We start from the raw sequence: 7,031 nt of genomic DNA on the forward strand, positions 1-7,031 counted from the left end.
GGTTCATACGGTTTGCGAAAGGCATAGGTTCAACCCGTCAGGGTATCGTGGAAACATATACCACAAGCTTCAATCGTAAATACCACTAGCTCGGAAACAGAGCATGGTTGATAAAATAGAGGATACAATTTACCAAAAGCATTATGTATCTGAGGAAAGGCTCACAAGGTTATTGAATAAGGAGGACACTGTCGAATAATAATCCAATAAAGGATCTGACGGTCCATAACGGAGCTGATGTGAGCATCGGCACACAACCAGTTGAAGAAAGGATGCAAGGGCATCAGATTTTAGAACATCTGAATAATTCAATGCTTAGATATCAAAGGAATTATGATTTCCAAAAAGAATGATCAGAAGCAGACGCTCTGATCAAGGGTGGATAAGTTCAATAGACCTAAGGGTACAATTGACGGCAAACAGATTGGTCGAGAACAAGCTCATGTTCACAAATGACGTCTGAGCCAGAAAGATAATTGAAAAGGATCAACTGATGATTGCGTGAATTCGCACTCATGTTGAATCAATAGGATCAAAATGACGGTGTCTAAGGATACTAACGAATATTGCCAGACATATGGAAATCATTCATAATGCAAGCAAACAAGTATTGCATAGCAATAAGCTATTGAGGAATTTTGGAGGATCAAATAGTATTTCGAAGACCATTGTGAAACACACGAACAACTGGGGATGAGTGGATAGTCGATAAGGGTGAGAAATTATCCGTAGGGGTATTTAGGTGGAAAAGAACTATAAGGCAGTAGGCACAAAGTATTCTCGGATCAATAGAGAGAATTTCAGGATATCTTGTAGTGACAAGATCAACTGGGAACAACAGTAAGAACGACAGATGTATGTATTTATCCATAGGGATATTTCGGTGGTAGGGAATTGAAAAAGCAACGGACACCAAGTCTCGAGTGAACATCGGAGAGTATCTTCGGAATCCTTTGGTGCAGCACGCGATCATCTGTGCTAAGGGCTCTCCGGGACGAACTGGTTACGAGAACCTAGAGTTAGAGTTAGTAAATTCATTTTAACCCGAATAGAAGAGAGGGCAGAGTCCCAGAGTATAGGTCAAGGAATAAAAGATCCTAATACCACCCAATGGCGACGTGAGCCCGTAAGGCGCACAGCCATGTTAGTAAAAGTTTTGTAATATCTATACTCGACTTCGGCCAAGGAGGGTGGAAGGGGGATTCCTACAGGCAGTCGGCTCTGATACCAACTTGTGACGCCCCCGGTTTGACCGTACAGTAATCATACACGCAAATGTGTACGATCAAGATCAGGGACTCACGGGAAGATATCACAACACAACTCTACAAAAAAAATAAGTCATACAAGCATCATATTACAAGCCAGGGGCCTCGAAGGCTCGAATACAAGAGCTCGATCATAGACGAGTCAGCGGAAGCAACAATATCTGAGTACAGACATAAGTTAAACAAGTTTGCCTTAAGAAGGCTAGCACAAACTGGGATACAGATCGAAAGAGGCGCAGGCCTCCTGCCTGGGATCCTCCTAACTACTCCTGGTCGTCGTCAGCGGGCAGCACGTAGTAGTAGGCACCTCCGGTGTAGTAGGAGTCGTCGTCGAAGGTGGCGTCTGGCTCCTGGGCTCCAACATCTGGTTGCGACAACCAGGTAGAAGGGATAGGTGGAAAAGAGGGAGAAAGCAACCGTGAGTACTCATCCAAAGTACTTCGCAAGCAAGGAGCTACACTACATATGTATGCATTGGTATCAACTGGAATAAGGCTATCATATGTGGACTGAACTGCAGAATGCCGGAATAAGAGGGGGATAGCTAGTCCTTTCGAAGACTACGCTTCTGGCAGCCTCCGTCTTGCAGCATGTAGAAGAGAGTAGACTGAAGTCCTCCAAGTAGCATCGCATAGCATAATCCCTACGCGATCCTCTCCTCATCGCCCTGTTAGAGAGCGACCACCGGGTTGTATCTGGCACTTGGAAGGGTGTGTTTTATTAAGTATCCGGTTCTAGTTGTCATAAGGTCAAGGTACAACTCCAAGTCGTCCTATTACTGAAGATCACGGCTATTCGAATAGATTAACTTCCCTGCAGGGGTGCACCACATAACCCAACACGCTCGATCCCATTTGGCCGGACACACTTTCCTGGGTCATGCCCAGCCTCGGAAGATCAACACGTCGCAGCCCTACCTAGGCACAACAGAGAGGTCAGCACGCCGGTCTAAATCCTATGGCGCAGGGGTCTGGGCCCATCGCCCATTGCACACCTGCACGTTGCGTACGCGGCCGAAAGCAGAACTAGCCCCCTTAATACAAGAGCAGGCTTACGGTCCAATCCGGCGCGCGCCACTCAGTCGCTGACGTCACGAAGGCTTCGGCTGATACCACGACGTCGAGTGCCCATAACTGTCCCCGCGTAGATGGTTAGTGCGTATAGGCCAGTAGCCAGACTCAGATCAAATACCAAGATCTCGTTAACGTGTTATTCTGAAATAACCACGGACGCCGACCAGGGCCAGGCCCACCTCTCTCCAGGTGGTCTCAACCTGCCCTGTCGCTCCGCCACAAAGTAACAGTCGGGGGCCGTCGGGAACCCAGGCCCACCTCTACCGGGATGGAGCCACCTGCCCCTTCAGCCCCCAACTCCGAACAGTACCACAGGTAATGTAACTGTGTAAAGTATATAGTATATGCCCGTGATCACCTCCCGAAGTGATCATAGCCCAGTAGTATAGCATGGCAGACGGACAAGAGTGTAGGGCCACTGATGGAACACTAGCATCCTATACTAAGCAGTAGGATAGCAGGTAATGGTAACAACAGTAGTAGCAAGGACAGGCTATGCATCAGGATAGGAATAACGGAAAGCAGTAACATGCTACACTACTCTAATGCAAGCAGTATAGAGAAGAGTAGGCGATATCTGGTGATCAAAGGGGGGGCTTGCCTGGTTGCTCTGGCAAGAGAGAGGGGTCGTCAACACCGTAGTCGTACTGGGTAGCAGCGGCGTCGGTCTCGGTGTGTAGCGAGAGAAGAGGGGGAAGAAACAATAAATATTAAGCAAACAGATGCATAGCGATGCATGACATGACAAGTATCGGTGCTAGGGGTTCCCTAACGCGGTACGAGGTGGTACCGGTGAAGGGGGAAAACATCCGGGAAAATATCCCCAGTGTTTCGCGTTTTCGGACAGATGAACCGGAAGGGGAAAGTTGCGTGTTCGCTATGCTAGGGATGCGTGGCGGACGAACAGGCTGTGTATCCGGGTTCGTCTTGTCGTTCTGAGCAACTTTCATGTAGAAAGTATTTTCATCCGAATTACGGATTAAAAGATATGATTTTCTAAAGATTTAAATCATTTTGTGATTTTAATTATTTATTTAAACCCAACATTATCCATAACAGTGAATGATGACGCAGGCATGACATCAAAGTGATGTCAGCAGGTCAACTGGTCGGTTGACCAGTCAAACAGACAGGTGGGTCCAGTGGGACCCACATGTCATTGTCTGATAACTAATTAACCAGGTTAATTAGTTTAGTTAACAGATTAGTTATGTTAATTAACAGTAGTTAATTAGTTTAATTAGTTACTAGGTTAAATAAACACAATTTAATTAATTAATTAATTAATAATTTTATTTATTATTATTTTTATTCTTTTTTTATATATATAAAAACCGCTCTGTGGGGGGGGGGGGTAGGGCCCCACATGTCATAGGCCAGAGGGGCCTTAGTGGACTCGGGCGCGTGGGCGACGGGCGCCAGCCCGAATGGGCGCACGGGCGTTATCGGGTGCGGGCGCCGCGCACCCGCACGGAGGCGACGGAGGGTGTCGGCGGGGTCGTGCCCACGATGCGTCCAGGGGAGGGCGTGTGGGCGTGCGGGGAGGGGAACCACGGCAGCGGCTCGCCGGAGTTGCGTTCCGGTGACCACTTGGTCACCCACGAGCATCAGAAGGACGAGCGCGTTGGCGCGCATCGAGTTAGGCTAGTGGTTGGTGCTGGAGGTGGCCGAAAACAAGGCCGGTGACGAGGTTCGGCGGCGGCGGGCGTGCAGCAGCAAGGGGGAGCGGGGACCGTCCATGGCCGGGCTTGGTCAGAGGGGGCGTGGGCGCGAGCGCGCGCTGTCGGCCACGTTCGGGCGCGGCCAAGCGCGGTCCAGGGCGTGCCGGAGCTCGATGGTGGTCCCGTGCAGAGGTAGGTGGCCGCGGGCGGCTCCGGGATGGGGTCGGGCGCATCCACGATGCGGCAAGCGCAGCGGTCGATGGCAGCGGGCTGGAGTCGCGGTGCGCGGCAGCGTGCGCGTGTGGAACGGCGCGGCGAGCGCAGGACGAGGACGCGAGCCGTGCGCGCGTGCGCGTGGAAGACAGGGGAGGAGAGGGGGAAGCTCACGGGGCGGAGTAGGGACGGGGCAACGTGCTCGATGGAGGTTGGGGGGCCGACGGGGACGAGCGATGGAGTGGAGGAGGACGGCGAGGTGGCGGCGTCCGGTGAGGGAGGTCCGGCGGCGTCGTGCGGTTCCAGGCGGCGGTGGCCTCCTCTGGATCCCGATCCAGATCAGGAGGGAGGAGGGGGAGAGGAGATATTTTCGGAGGGGGGTTTGTGCGGTTAGGGTTTCTCGTAGTGGGGGGGTTATAGCCGGGGGTGGGCCGGCTGGGCTAGGTGGGTTGGCCTAGTTGCCAGCTGGGCCAAGGCCAGGGTTGGGTGGGTGGGAAGATCCACTGCCACCTTTGCTCTTCTGATACGGCTGACGGAACGGAGGAGGAGGAAGCCAATACTTCTGCTGCTTGGCCACTTGAGTAGAGGAAGAAGGAGTAGTGTCTCTGACTCACTTCTTGGAAGCATCACACCTCAGTTGAGCGGCCTCTTGCTTCAATGCCATGTTGTAGAACTCATCATACCTCAAGGGCTGAAAGAGAACAAGAGCTAGCTGAATTTCTTCTCTGTGACCACCCTTGAACTGGTATATCATGCTCTTCTCGTCGGGGACGTCCTGCTTAGCAAAGCGGGCGAGCTTCTAAAACAACTTGTTGTAGTCATAGACAGACAAAGAGCCTTGCTTCAGGTTGCGGAATTCCTCACGCTTGCTTTCTACCACGCTCTGAGGGATATGATGAGCTTTGAAGTCTTGACGGAATTCATCCCAGGTAATCGCACGGCCTCCTCTGGAATCCTTGTACTGAAGGAACCATTCTGCAGCTTGATCTTTGAGTTGGAAGGAAGCGAACTTGACGAAGTCCTCAGGCCTGACATTACTGCACTCGAAATGCTTGCACAGATCCACGAGGCAATCGTCAACATCAGTTGCCTCAACACAATTGCTGAAAGTCTTTGGCCCGTTAGCAAGGAACTGGTTGAGTGTAGCAAAGTGATTCTGATTGTTGCCTTGGTTGCCTTGGTTCCCTTGATTGCGCTCTTGAAGAATTTGCATGATCAACTGTGTGTTTGCATTGGTTGCGGCCATCACAGCTTGCCATGCCTCCGGAGGAGGAGGAGGTGGTGGCGGATCTTGATTCTGATTCTGATTGGTGCTCTTAGCGGGAGCCATCCTGAAGAGGTTGACCACCGTTAGCACATTGACAGATAAATATTGAAGCTGAATCCAACGGAATGAAAATTGCAACATATAGTCTTCACATCCGAACATAAGAACGAATGCATTCCACTTGAAATGGTCACATATTCATAAATTGAGAAGCCACTTAGAATTTAGGTAGAGGAATAAATCAACAAGGTACGGATCAAGAACGAATACTCGGTAAGAAATCCCAATCTCAAACCAAATATCCGTGGAAGAAGAACTAGAGCTACAAGAATTCCCACCTATGAAACTCCCGAACCTTTCCGGTTATGCAATCAGGTGTTGGGGATACGGGGAAAGCATAATATCTCACCCAAATCTAGCAAATCCTACATCCATCTGTATCCATCCTTCAACACATAACCGAGAAAACTTCGGAAACCATCTACCTCAACCTTCGAAAAAGCATCCGTTATACAAGTTATGGCGATACTCCCGAACTCCCGCCCCAGTACTGGGTGGCGTCAAGGTTATCTCACCAACGAACTGCATGAAAGAGATTTTCGATGTCGGCGTACTAAACTCAGGTATTCCAGAACTGCAACGATAAAATTGTGACGACAACACCTCGGAGCTCAACTCCCAGGGACACTGCCACAACCCCTAAAGACAGGAGGCACCAAGAACAATGTTCTCGTCACAAAACCATCGGAACGATTCCAAGATACCCGCGTGATCCTATTTTTTTTGTGAAATTTGAGAACAGAAGAGTCAAAACTCTACGTCAGGATGCCTTACCAGAGCGATGAGGAGACTAGGAAGTAAAAAAAGAATTCCTAAACTCTCCAATATATAATTCCTAAATGACTCAAAACATTTTTCTAGACACAGCTCGGCCGTTAATAACGATCAAGTAATGGGGGCTCCTAAGGTCGGGGAAGGCTCTGATACCAACTTGTAACGCCCTTGATGCGGCTATATCTCCTACGTGTCGAGGCACGACTTAGAGGCATAACCGCATTGAAAGCAATGTCGCAAGTTAGGCAATCTTCACAACATCCCATGCAATATAGATAATAAAAGGGTAGATACATAGTTGGCTTACACTCGCCACGTCAATCAAAGTACATAAATAGCATTACAACATTCAAACACTCATGGCCCGACTACGGCGCCAAAATAAAAGAACAACCCAACATGCGACACGGTCCCGATCACCCCAACTGGGCACCACTACTGATCATCAGGGAAAGACACGTAGTATCGGCATGAGTCCTCGTCGAACTCCCACTTGAGCTCAAGCGCGTCATCTGGAGCAGAATCATCAGGCCCTGCATCTGGTTTGGAAGTAATCTGTGAGCCACAGGGACTCAGCAATCTCGCACCCTCGCGATCAAGACTATTTAAGCTTATGGGTAAGGCAAGGTAAATATGTGGAGCTGCAGCAAGCGACTAGCATATATGGTGGCTATCCTGTTCGCAAAAGAGGGCGAGAAGAGGAGGCAAAGCGCGA

The sequence above is a fragment of the Triticum urartu genome, chromosome 7 (assembly GCF_003073215.2).
Source record: "Triticum urartu cultivar G1812 chromosome 7, Tu2.1, whole genome shotgun sequence".
Lineage (NCBI taxonomy): Eukaryota > Viridiplantae > Streptophyta > Magnoliopsida > Poales > Poaceae > Triticum > Triticum urartu.